This window comes from Eubalaena glacialis, chromosome X, assembly GCF_028564815.1.
Source record: "Eubalaena glacialis isolate mEubGla1 chromosome X, mEubGla1.1.hap2.+ XY, whole genome shotgun sequence".
Classification (NCBI taxonomy): domain Eukaryota; kingdom Metazoa; phylum Chordata; class Mammalia; order Artiodactyla; family Balaenidae; genus Eubalaena; species Eubalaena glacialis.
This window is the reverse complement of record NC_083736.1, coordinates 103,154,532-103,168,669: the sequence shown is the minus strand read 5'-3', so window position 1 is coordinate 103,168,669 and position 14,138 is coordinate 103,154,532. Positions and strand designations below refer to the sequence as shown.

At 38.7% G+C, this 14,138-nt stretch overlaps 1 pseudogene; it reads left to right on the top strand.

Moving 5' to 3' along the window:
* The first annotated feature begins 740 nt into the window (after positions 1-740).
* On the top strand, positions 741-1,315 carry LOC133082459 (OCIA domain-containing protein 1-like; annotated as a pseudogene).
* Positions 1,316-14,138: the final 12,823 nt, after the last annotated feature.

Genomic DNA, 14,138 nt, shown 5'->3' with positions numbered 1-14,138 from the left:
CACATATAAGGGAACACCCCCCGATAAGGTTATCGGATGACTGTTCAGTAGAAACTTTGCAGGCCAGAATGTAGTGTCATATATATTTAAAGCACTGAAAAGAAAAAGCCTACAACCTAAGTTACTCTACACAGCAAGGTTATCATTCAGAATTGAAGGAAAGATAAAGATACTAAACCTACACTAAAAGTAATGTGATACATATAAAGCTATAAAGTCTCCACCAAAACACTATTAGAATTAATAAATGAATTCAGTAAAGTTGCAAGGTACTCTATACGCTAATAATAAACTATCAGAAAGAAAATGCAAGAAAACAATCCCATTTACAATCCCATCAAAAAGAATAAAATACCTAGCAATAAACTTAGCCAAGGAGGTAAAAGACCTATACTTCAAAAACTATAAGACATTGATGAAGGAAATGGAAGATGATACACATAAATGGAAGGATATCCCATGTTCATGGATTGGAAGAATTAATATTGTTAATACTATCCAAAGCGATTTCCTCCCGTAGGTCTCCAGTGCTTCCGGGTCATGGTCATTTTGAGCCTGTATCTGGGTGACTTCTAGGCGGTCGTGTCATTGACTGCTCCCCACCCCCCAACTCCACTGTGGTCCTGCGTGTCTCCTGTCCTCCCCTCCCCACCGACCCCTCTCAGGTCCCCTCCGGGCCTTCTGCCCCTGGTCGCCAAGGCTTGCCGCACTCTCACCCACTGCTGTCATTTGGAGGAAAGATGAATGGGAGGGCTGATTTTCAAGAGCCAAATGCAGAAGTTCCAAGACCAATTCCCCACATAAGGGCTGATTACATTCCAACAGAGGAAGAAAGAAGAGTCTTTGCAGAATGCAATGATGAAAGCTTCTGGTTCAGATGAATCCTTTCAGGTCATCCCAAATATGGTTCCATCACTAAACTTATATTTGCTTGCATCATGGGATACTTTGCTGGAAAGCTTTCCTATGTGAAAACTTGCCAAGAGAAGTTCAAGAATCTTGAGAATTCCCCTCTTGGAGAAGCTTTACGATCAGGACAGGCATGACGATCTTCACCAACTGGGCACTATTTTCAGAAGTCAAAATATGACTCAAACATGAGTGGTCATTTATCTTTTGTGACATTCCCAGCAGCAGACAACATAGAAAAAGAGATGCTTCCTCATTATGAGACAACTCCATTCAGTGCTTCTATGAATGAATCTACTCCCACTGGTATTACTGATCATATTGCCCAAGTCAAAGTAAACAAATATGGAGATACTTGGGATGAGTGAAAAATTGCATCATTGGACCTACTGAAGAAGTTTCAATATCCAGCGTCATCTAGGTGGTCATGAACATCTGCATGCTTTGAGCTCAGCAGCAGTCTTCATAAACACATTTAAAACTAGAACCTGGGTTTTTGTGGTTTGGCTTATGAAGATGATGTTCTAAAAACTTACATTTTAATGTAATATTGTGTGAATGTTTTCATTTGGGGGAACTCTCTGCATGATGGTAGTATACCATGATTGTACACAGTTTGTGAAATTGTTTTAAGTTACAGGGCAAGGATACTGTTATAAAACTATCAAGAGAATGCAATGCTGTAGAATCACTGTGTCTGGAAATAAATGATACCTGCATGTTGAATTGGGGTGGATGGGTGTAGCAATCATAATTTTAAGTCTTAAACTTTATATCAAAAATTATTAAAAAGCCTTTCTGCAGTGTTTGCTCTATTCTTTTAATGTTTATGGTAAATAAAATATAAAGAAACATGCATTAAAAAATACTATCCAAAGCAATCTACAAAGTTAATGCAATCCCTAACAAAACACCCATGACATTTTTCACAGAACTAGAACAAATAATCCTAAAATTTGTATGAAACCACAGAAGACTGAAAATAGCCAAAGCAATCTTGAGAAAAAAAAGAACAAAGCTGGAGGTATCGTGCTCCCTGACTTCAAACTATACTACAAAGCCACAGTAATCAAAACAGTGTGGAACTGACACAAAAACAGACACATAGATCAAGGAAACAAAATAGAGAGCCCAGAAATAACCCCCCTCACATATTATCAATTAATTAATGACAAAGGATGCAAAAATATACAATTGGGGAAAAGACAGTCTCTTCAATATGTACTGTTGAGAAAACTGGACAGCTACATGTAATAGAATGAAATTAGAACATTTTCTCATACCATATACAAAAATAAACTGAAAATGCATTAAAGACCTAAATGTAAGACTGGAAACCATAAAATTCCTTGAATAAAACATAGGCAGGGCTTCCCTGGTGGCACAGTGGTTGAGAATCTGCCTGCCAGTGCAGGGGAAACGTGTTCGAGCCCTGGTCTGGGAAGATCCCACATGCCACGGAGCAACTAGGCCCGTGAGCCACAACTACTGAGCCTGCGCGTCTGGAGCCTGTGCTCCGCAACAAGAGAGGCCACGACAGTGAGAGGTCCGCGCACCGCGATGAAGAGTGGCCCCCACTTGCTGCAACTAGAGAAAGCCCTCGCACAGAGATGAAGACCCAACACAGCCAAAAATAATAAATAAATAAATAAATAAATAAAAGACTTTAAAAAAAAAACATAGGCAGTACACTCTTTGACATAAGTCTTATCAATATTTTTTGGATCTATTGCCTCAGGCAAAGGAAACAAAAGCAGAAATAAACAAATGGGACCTAAGTATATTTAAAAACATTGCACAGTGAAGGAAACCATCAACAAAATAAAATGACAACCTACTAAACAAGAGAAGTTATTTCCCAATGATTTATCTGATAAAGAGTTAATATCCAAAATATATAAAGAGCACATACAACTCAATATAAAAAAACAAACAAACAATGCAATTACAAAATGGACAAAAGACCTGAATAGACATTTTTTCCAAAGAAGACATACAGATAGCTAACAGGCACATGAAAAGATGCTCATCATCACTAATCATCAGGGAAAGGCAAATCAAAACCTCAATGAAATATCACCTCACACCTTTCAGAATGGCTATTATCAAAAAGAAAATAAATATAATAAATATTAGTGAGAAAGTAGAGAAAGGGGAAACTTAGTTCACTGTTGTGGGAATGTAAATTGGTACAGCCACTGTGGAAAACAGTATAAAGTTTCCTCAAGAAATTAAAAATAAAACTACAATATGATCCAGCAATTCCACTCCTGGGTATGTATCTGAAGAAAATGAAAACACTAATACAAAAAGATACATGCAATGCAATGTTCATAGCAGAATTATTTATAATAGCTAAGATATGGAAGCAACCTAAGTGTCTATCAATAGGTGTATGGATAAAGAAGATGTGATTGATATATGATACATACACACACACACACACATATACACACACAATGGAATATTAATCAGCCATAAAAAAGAATGAAACTTTGCCATTTCCAACATGTATGTACCTGTATCATGCTTAGTGAAGTAAGTCAGACAGAGAAAGACAAATACTGTATTTCACTTACATGTGGAATCTAAAAAATAAAACGAATGAATATAACAAAATAGAAACAGACTCATAGATACAGAGAACAAACTAGTGGTTACCAGTGGGGCAAGTGGTGAGGGGCGGGTCATGATAGGGGAAGGGGATTATGAGGTACAAACTACTAGGTATAAAATAAATAAGATACAAGGATGTAATATACAGAAAAGGGAATATAGCCAATATTCTGTAATAACTTTAAATAGAATATAATCTATAAAAATAATGAACTACTGTGTTGTACACCTGAAACTAATATAACATTGTAAATCAACTATACTTCAATAAAAACTGCAAAAAATGCAAGTTAAAAAAATATTGTACTACTTCATGGATAAAGTAAGTATCTTACAGCAATACAATTCCATTTATACCTTGGCCCTGTTTTGTGCTATTATTATCATATGTTACATAGTACTGTCATACTGATACATATGTTATAACCCTTCACAATAAATTGTTTGTTTTAACTATCAAAAATGAATAAATAAATAAACAAACCATCTATGGCCAATTGATTTTTGACATGATGCCAAGACCATTCAATGGAAAAAGAATAGTCTCTTCAACAAATGGTGCTGGGACAGCTAGATATCCACGTGCAAAAGAATGAAATTGGATCCTTATTTCACACCATATATAAAAATTAACTCAACATAGATCAACAATCTAAATATAAGAGTTAAAACCATAAAAATTCATAGAAGAAATAATATGGGTAGATCTTCATGACCTTGACTTTCACAATGATTTCTTAGATATTATACAAAAAATATAAGCAACAAAAGAAAAGATGGATAAATTGGATTTCATCAAAATTAAAGACTTATGTCATCAAAGGCCATTATCAAAAAGTGGACAAGATAACCTACAAAATTAGGGAAAGTGTTTGCAAATCATATACCAAATAAGGGTTTGTATCCAGAATATATAGAGAACTATTGCAAGTCAACAACAAAAAGATAAAAACCCAATTTAAAATGAGCAAAGGACTTGAATATACATTTCTCCAAAGAAGATAAACAAACAGACAACAAGCACATGAAAAGATGCTTAACATTGCTAGTCATTAGGGAAATGAAATTCAAAACCACAATAAGGAACTTCACAACCATTAGAATACCTCATAATATAAAAAGGAGAATCAGAAATGTTGGCAAATGTGGAGAAATTGGAAACCTTGTACACTGCTGATGAGAATGTAAAATGTTTCAGCCGTTTTGGAAAATTGTTTGGTGGTTCCTCTAAAAGTTAAACAGAGAACAGAATGGCAATATAAACCTACATTCCATCCTTAGGTATATACCTAAAATAATCGAAAACAGGTCCCAAAGCAAGTATATGTACACATATGTTCATAACAGCACTAGTCACAACAGTCAGAAGGCGTTAACAGCCCAAATGTCCATCAACGGAATTTATGGATAAAGAAATTGTGGTATATACATACAATGGAATATCACTTGTCCATAGAAAAGCAATGGAGTACTAATAAATGCTACAGTGTGGATGAACCTTGAAAACATTATGCTATGTGAAAGAAGCCAGACAAAAATAAGGTCACATATTTTATGATTCCATTTGTATGAAATATCCAGAATACGTAAATCCATTAAGACAGAACGCAGACTGGTATTTGCCAGGGGCTGGGGTGGAGGTGGCGGGGTGCAAATGACGAGAAATTGCTTTATGGATTAGGGGTTTTATTCTGTAGTGATGGAAATGTTTCAGAACTTGGTAGAAGTGTTAGTTGCCCAACATTAAGAATGTGTTAAATGCCACTGAATTGCTCACTTTAAAATGGTTAATTTTATGTTATGTGAATTGTACCTCAATAAATTATTTTTTAAAAACTTTGCTGGTACCCAGTACGTGTTTTGAATGTTAATCTTCTAAATAGTTTACCCCTATTAACATAATTAAGAATACACAAGCTTCAGCAAACTGAAAACAAAATTAGCCAATTAGCAGATGCAGGAATTGGAAACAGGAGGTTAGAGGAATGCTTGCAGTTAAAATGACAATAAAAACGCCATCTGACTTTTTGTAGCCAAGATGACACACCCAGATGCCTGTCCTTGACTAGAGGCAGGAGAGGTATATCCAGACCTTTCATTCAGGGCAGGGACAGGAAGAAACAGGAAATAATCCTTCAAGTCCATGTCAGGGAGCTGTGCTTTCTGCATTTTTTCTTTCTGGAAAAGGTGGTAGATTGTGTTCATTCTACTGCAGGGAAACCTTCAGAGACGGGGAGCCAGGACTGAGAGATAATTGAGCAAGACTCAGATTTCTCAGCTTGTCTAGATACTTGTAGAAGGCAATAACTGTGTTTTAAATGAAGGTTGAGCATTATAGTAGAACAGACCTTGGACTTTATTTTTATTTTATTTATTTATTTAGCTGCATTGGGTCTTTGTTGCTGTGCGTGGGCTTTCTCTAGTTGCAGCGAGCGGGGGCTACTCTTCGTTGTGGTGCACGGGCTTCTCATTTGCGGTGGCTTCTCTTGTTGCAGAGCACAGGCTCTAGGCACACAAGCTTCAGTAGTTATGGCACGTGGGCTCAGTAGTTGCGGCACACAGGCTCTAGGGCTCGTGGGCTTCAGTAGTTGTGGCACACCGGCTTAGTTGCTCCGCGGCATGTGGGATCTTCCGGGACCAGAGCTTGAACCTGTGTCCCCTGCATGGGCAGGCAGAGTCTTAACCACTGTGCCACCAGGGAAGTCCAAGACCTTGGATTTTAGAGTAAAATAGATCTGAGTTCAAATCCCAACTCTGCCCCTTAATAGCCATGTGACCTCATGTTATTTACTTAGCCATTTCAAACCACAGTTTTCCTTTCTCTTAAATGTGAATATATAACTCTGAAAGATTATTGTGAAGATTAAGTGAGGTAGACACAAAGTACCCAGCACATGCCAGCACATAGTAGATACTTGATGCTAGTTATTTTTCTTCAATCAAATTACAGATGACTTCTCCCTCCCACTTCACTCCCCCTCCAAAAAAAGTAATTAGAGTTGGTTGATGAAGAAGGATAATAAACCAAACCTTCAATTACAAAAGATACCAAAACAATTATACCAGGTGATGAAGACGAGTATTGAAAGCAATGCTTTTTCACCTGGTAAAACATCCTGCATGAGGAGGGATAAAAGCAGATTCCTCGCAGAGAGATCAGCAGAATGACAGAAAGAGGATGCTGAACAATTTCATCCCAGAATCCTTGCCTTTTCTATTGGCCCCATAAGAAACCAAAGGTATCCACATCCCATGAGCAAAAGGAAGCTCAGCTGGGGAATGAATGATAATGAAATCATTTGAACAAGAAGAGTAATGGTTTTCTTATCCTCCCTCAGGAGGTTCTAGGATTCAGAATGCTATAGTGACTAATAAGAATGTGGGTATAGATCCATACAGATGTTGGTTCAATTCCCAGATCTCCTACTCACTAGCTATGGACCTTAGGCAAGTCACTTTCCTTCTCTGAGAATTGGAATTCTCACTTATAATGAATAATACTTACCTTCTAGGGTTGTTATGTGTATTATGCAAGATAAATACATGTAAAGTGCTTAGCACAATGCCAAGCACATAGCCAACAACTCATAAATGTTCATTCCCTCCCTCTTCCTATCACATAAAATTCTACCCTATTTTACAGAAAGGGACTCCTTTTAAAGATGAGACTGTCATGAAAATGAATCATTATTCTACATTTCTTTTCATTCAAATTACCATTTAAGGGTCCCCTACATTACGTTATGTAGGCTTCTATCAATATGGCTCAATTTAAAAGTTGAAAGACAAGAGGCTTTTGTCAGTGGAAAATACAACAAATTAAAAGTTAGAAACACTGAGTTTAGCCCTAGCTTTTCTGCTAACTAGCACACCATCTTTCTGGGCCTGTTTCCATATAGTGAATGGAGGAGTGTGGGCTCGACTATCCCTTCCAGTTTTAAACTTACATGAAACTAATCACTAAAGCTGAAGGACAAGTCACAGCCTTTGCTAGTAAGAAGAGTCATGGACATTAGGCTATTTGAGAGACTTCAAGAGGTCAACTAGTTTATTTAATGTTAGAATGACTTAAGCCCAGCACCTAGGATGGAGATCCTATATAATTCCTTGTTGGCATTTTCTTAAATATTTATTTATTTATTTATTTAGGCTGCGCCGGGTCTTAGTTGCGGCATGCAAGATCTTCGTTGCCGTGTGCGGGATCTTCGTTGCTGCATGCGGGCTCTTTAGTTGCAGCATGCAGGGTCTTTAGTTACAGCCTGTGAACTCTTAGTTGCGGCATGCATGTGGGATATAGTTCCCTGACCAGGGATCGAACCTGGGCCCCCTGCATTGGGAGCACGGAGTCTTAGCCACTGGACCACCAGGGAAGTCCCCCTTGTTGGCATTTTCTAAGGTTTATTCTCTCTGAAAGTAAGCCTCTGATTTTATATGCATAGAATAATTAGACTATGCAAATAACATGAGTATATAATAGTCACTGTTGATATAATGAATCAACCTATATTCAGAGATATGATGATGAATTCTTTGGTACGGAATATTTTTAAAGTAATCATAAAAGGGGACCTAGAAAAGAGAATTTTGTTATTTGGTCTGAAATATCAACATAGTCTACTTTCAGGGCTGAGGGCATTTTCTCCTGTTTTCAAAGCAACTTAGTTAAGCTTTGATCCCTGTGCTTTGAAAGATGAAACATAACAAAAAACTTCACAAATATGTATGTGTGTGGCACATACACATACACACACATACACTCCTCTTCTCCTAAAGGAAATAAGATCTATCTATCTCTCAAATTACATCAGTTAGATGTGAGTCCAAGGAGACTTGAATTGTCTTTACCTAGTAAATCAAGCAATCTATGAATACTACCATGGGTAGAGCTTCTAGGAGGCCAAAACTTAGGGAAGATTATTTAAAGGGCAGATTCAAAGTCTCAAGGTTAAGGACAGAATGTGGTAGCTTATTGAATCCATCTCTCTAGTCCAAGAAATAGGCAAAAACTTCTTCAGACTATTGAACAGAAGACTAAATGCCTCCAGGGGAGTTCGTGCTCCTCCTTTGCCTACATATCTTAATGTAGCACCTTCTCTCCACAGACAATGTGAAATCTAGAGACCCAATGTCATACATGATCACTGCCCTCAAGATGCTTGCAATCCGGCCAAGACTCCACATGTGCACATAGAAACATACACTATAGAGGCTGGAAAGTTTCTTTAGAGATCATACAGTCCAGTGGTTTTCACACTCTTTCATAGAGCTTTCAAGGGTTCCACAGAAGGGCCTCAAACTGACATTAAGAAGGGCCGTAGGGGGATTTTTTGCACTCAGAAGGCTCTAGATCCACAGGCTTATTTTTTTGAAAGAAACTCCCTCTTTTGTCTAAATTTTGTATATTGGATTTCTACAGATTTTATTAGTAGAAAGGATTTCATAAGTAAAAGAAAGACTGAAAACCACAGCTCGGATCCAAATATTTCATTTCAAAGATGAAGAAATGGAGGTCCAGATGCATCCAGCAATCCGTCCAAGGTTTTGCTGCAAGTGTTTAGCCAAGTCATGAAGTATTGAAGAGAGGAGAATACATTTTGCCTTGTGGTATTTCTGCTGCTGCTAAATGCCAAATAAGTGCTGGAGAAAAATTATGTGGGTGGGCACAATCACAGGGGCCTGTGGTACATATGGGGCTGCTTCCTAGGGGAGGTTGGACTTAAACTGGGTTATGGCCTTTGGGGAGGGTTTCATGAGTTGGAAGGAGGAGGGCGTCCTGGCAGAGGTACAGTCTGAGTAAAGGTGCAGGGGCACGGATGCATCAAGAATGTTTTTCCAGCCATTCCTTGTGGACCTATGTCTCCTACTCAGAAAACTTTTTTATTCCTATTCTGACAGAATCTTTTCCTATTGACCCTTTCATACTGGCATCAGTACTGGAGGATTCAGCTTTGATATGAGCCCTAATAAGCTGCAGTTTCGACAATTGGCACGATCAGCTAATTCTTGCTTTTATCTCCAACAGCAAGCTTGGAAATAAAATATCAAATCTTATCCCATATACTGATACACCATAATTTACAGGGCTTTTTGATTATGTGTGACTAGACTTTTTTCATAATATCTGGGTACCCATTTCCTGCACATAATTCTGTTGAATTGTCATGGTCACAAAAACCATTCTTCCTAGGAGACATTGTATCTCTATTTCTATTTAAAGGACACAAAACAAAGCAAGGGATTCACGTTGCCTTTGGTATAATTAGCATCAGAAAAGATTATAATAAATTGTTCTTGGTTAAAAGTAAAAAAAAATGTTGGGAGTTGATATTATTGCTCAGTAACAATGATTGAGTTGCTTGACTTTTTATAGCATAACCATGGCATTGGTATGCGCTGAGCATTCATTAGAACAACCTATGGTATAGGTATAGGGTGCGTGTTCATTACAACAGTTTATCTCACTATAAAATGGGAGTAATACAAGGGAGATGATGTATTGAAAGTCATGCCACAAATAAATTATTGAAGCAGGATTACAACTTTGGTCTCTTAATTCTTAATAAGGCTTCCTTTCTCCAAAATCACCCTGATTTGAAATATTTTCTCAAGTATAATAAGACTGCTTGAAACTTTCTTCCATCTTTTCTCTTGTTCTTCATGGAGCAGCCAATGTGGAAGGGCAGATATATTAGTCAGGGTTCTCCAGAGAAAGAAAAACAGTAAGATAATTAAGGTGTGTGTGTGTGTGTAGAGAGGGAGAGAGGGAGAGAGGGAGAGAGGGAGAGAGGGAGAGAGGGAGAGAGGGAGAGAGGGAGAGAGGGAGAGAGGGAGAGAGGGAGGGAGGGAGGGAGGGAGGGAGGGAGGGGGGAGGGGGAGGGGGGAGAGGGAGGGGGGAGAGAGAGAGAGAGAGAGAGAGAGAGAGAGAGAGAGAGAGAGAGAGAGAGAGATTATGAGAAATTGGGTCACATAATTATAGAGCCTGAGAAGTCCCAACATCTGCAGGGTGGGTCAGCAAGCTGGAAACCTAGGAAAGCCAATGGTATAGTTCCAATCCAAGTCCAAAGGCCTGAGAACCAGAAGAGCCAATGTTTAAGTTCTGGTCCAAAAGCTGGGCAGTCTTGAGACACAAGAAGAGCCAATGTTTCAGTTTAAGTCTAAAGGCAGGTAAAGGCCTACCTCCAGCTCAAGTAGTTTGGCAGGAGGAGTTCTCTCCTCCTCAGGGGAGGGTCAGCCTTTTTATTCTGTTCAGGCCTTGAACGGATTGGATGAGGGCTACTCACATTAGGGAAGACAATCTGCTTTACTCAGTCTACCGATTCAAATGTTAATCTCATTCAAAAATACCCTTACGGATACACTCAGAATAATATTTGACCAAATACCTGGGGACCCATGGTCCAGTCAAGTTGACACAAAATTAACCATCACAGCAGGGATGGGGGAAACTCTTATCTCATCTGGGGAAATAGGACTTGGGGATTCATCAGTTCCTTTCTGCTCAGAGATGGACCAGCATCTCCAATAAAGTAGGGTTCGTTTTTTTAAGAACTTCTAGACTGAATGAAGTTTCCGAGACCAGAATTCCTATGGAAGAGATTTCTAGAGACTGAGGAAACCATGTCCCTAGCTCTTTAAATAGGGGAAAGATGTAAAATCACTAGTTGAAACTGCCCTCACACCCTTTGCAAATTATCTTTTATTTGGACTGGTCCTACCTTGCATTTTCCCCTCTGTTGGAGCTTAGGCAGGGTTTGGAGCATCAAGGGATATCAGGCAAAGGAGCCATGACCTACAGAAAAACATGGAACTATAGCTGTAGATTAAGGTAGATTATAGAACCAAAATATAGGAACACGTCAAGAAAATAGTCCACTTCCAGGGAGTTTATGGAAACTGAAGGTCAGAATAAAATAACAGATCGGAGCCAGGAAAGTAATCAATAGAAGACTCCAGAAGCTAGATGGCAAGGCAAGGCCAAGGAAGGAGTCAGAATAGTAGAGGCTGACACAAGGATCCAGAGACAAGAAGAAACCAGACAACTTCTGTCCCTGACAGGAAACCTTTTAGACTTTTTCACAGGAGCCTAGGACCTGCTCACCAGGATCTGGCTGTTCTAGTACCAATATGGCCACATGTCACAGAATCAGGATCCTTGTCAGAAGCATCTGCCAAGGACTGTGAGAAACCCACCAGAGGCTGGAGGTTGGGAACAGATTTCAGTGACAGGTAGGAGAACTGCAAAGACAAGGCCAAGAAGAAAGAAGACAGTAAAGAATTTTTAAGTATCTAAGTCCTGTTTGTAACAAATCTTCCTCAACCCCCAAGGATGGGTTTCATGGAGGGCTTCACTGTGTTGAAATCAGACTACACAAATGGTAGAAAATGCTAGTCTTGCTGTTGGTAAATTTCATCGTTAATGTTGCTCCAGTGAAATATTACTTCCAGTAAATCCCATGGCAATTAACACTTTTTTCTCTTTTCCTGAAAACTTGAGCCAAGTTGGAAAGCCTTACCAACCTAATTTCTTTTTGTGGTTATAATTTTGGGACTACCACAGACTTCTCTTTCTCTCATCCCCATGCCTTTTCTAGATTCCACAGTCCCACTCCATGACAATTACAATACAAAGTAATATATAGGTATTGGTTACAATGTCCTATCTTGAATGATGAATGAGAGTACTTATTCATTCATTCAACACATGTATTGAGTTCCTACTATGTGCCAGATATTTTTCTATGCACTAGATATACAGCAGTGAGAAAACCACACAAAAATCCCCTCTCTCATAAAGCTTGTGTTTCTGTGAGCTTCCTAACGTGCTTTTGGGACAGCCTGGTAAGTAGGACTTTCGATCTTTCCTCATACACACATGAAGAATCAGCTTTTCACTGTAACCAGAAGTTCTTTCTTCTCTGCCTGCACTTTAATGGTTTAATGGAGCATCTGAGTCCTAGAAAATTATTTCTATTCTCCATCAAATATGACCGAGGATTGGGATAAATGGAAATCTGAGTGTGGCTTAGAACATCCAATTCTTACAGTATAAATACAGTATCTTCCCTCACTAATTCCTTGGACTTCTATCTACTCCAAAATGTACACCTAAGCTCTACTCATCAAGCTCCTGGGCCTCTTGAAGTCAGACCCCTGAGGGCCATCATTCAGAATCTACAAATATTTATTGAATAGCATTAAGTCCCAGACATGCTCACATAATTATTTCACTTATTCCTCACAACAACCCTATGGGAGATGCAGAATAGGTATTCCTAACCTTCCTAGACTTCAGTTTTCCCAGCAAGATGTGTCAATGACTTACGCAAGGTCAATAAGCTAGTAAGTAGTTCTTTAAAATATGAAAATCATTCTTTTGACTCCATGGTCCTTGCCCCCTAGTGTCCTTATGGGGGACTCTTTTTCTTCATTAATCATCCTATGTGCATGAAACATGGTCACAAGCACAGCATATGTAGTAGCCTTAGTCCTTGGAGCAGGTATATTCAATCATCTTGACTGTTCAGTAGCTCATATTCCCTTTAGATTCCACCTGAGGTCTGGGCAGTTTCACAGTAGAGATTAATGCAAAAACATTAATGCAAAAAAAGATTAATGCAAAAATTCATTCATATCTGTATGAATGGTGAAATTTATGAATATTCTACTTTACCATTGGTTGGTGGAGAACCTTCAGTTTTGACTTGGCTACAAGGAGTTAATTAGATAGAAGCACCTATACTGATCATCTGGAGGTTTTTCGGTACTGTTTTTTGTTTGTTTTCTTCTTATTGTTTTTTACCTGCCTATCACATTTACTGTGTGGGTTGGCACAGTGGACACCATTTAATATTGCAAATCCAAAGGGTTTCTTGGATTCACCAAGTCAGTTCTCATTTATATGTAAGGATGGGACAGACAGGAGAACAAGAGAAAGGGAGCTGTGACATAATTCCCCACAGACCATTAGAATCAATACTTTGTTTCTATCCCAACTCCTACTAGACCTTTCCTTAAAGCTTCAAACAAAAAGAAAGTAAACTGATTTTCTGCCAGTTCCTTCTATCCTCTTGTGACCCTGTGGTGGAGATGGTAATAGGGAGGATAAAGACCCCAAAGACCTGAAGCCAATGGAAGTCATCAAGCAAGTAGCCCGAAGCATCAGGCAACTAGATAAACATCCCCAGGAGAGTTGAGAATTGACTGCTGTTATGAGTGGGAAAAGTCAGCTGCAGTCAGGTTACTGATTGTTTTGCAGTAGAAACATTATCCTCAGTGCCTGAACCCCTGGAAACATGAACAATGAGAAGGAAACATTTTCAGTAAATAACCTAAGCTGATTTGACAGGGATCTGAATCGGGCTCCAGCCCAAATCCAAAGGTAAGAAATAAAGGAGGCAGCTGTACCTTTAAATTCAGTCCTTGACAAAGTCCCAAGAGACTCCATTTTTATTTTTTTCTGCCTCTGCAAAAATGATACTTGCTCATCTCATCATATTGATAGTGTAATGTCAGCACTGGAGGAACAAATTGTATGTGTGCATTTTTAAAATTTGGGCCTAAGAATGTCACTCAGGTAATGTTCCTTTGAGATCCCAGGGTTTTACATTCCCTTC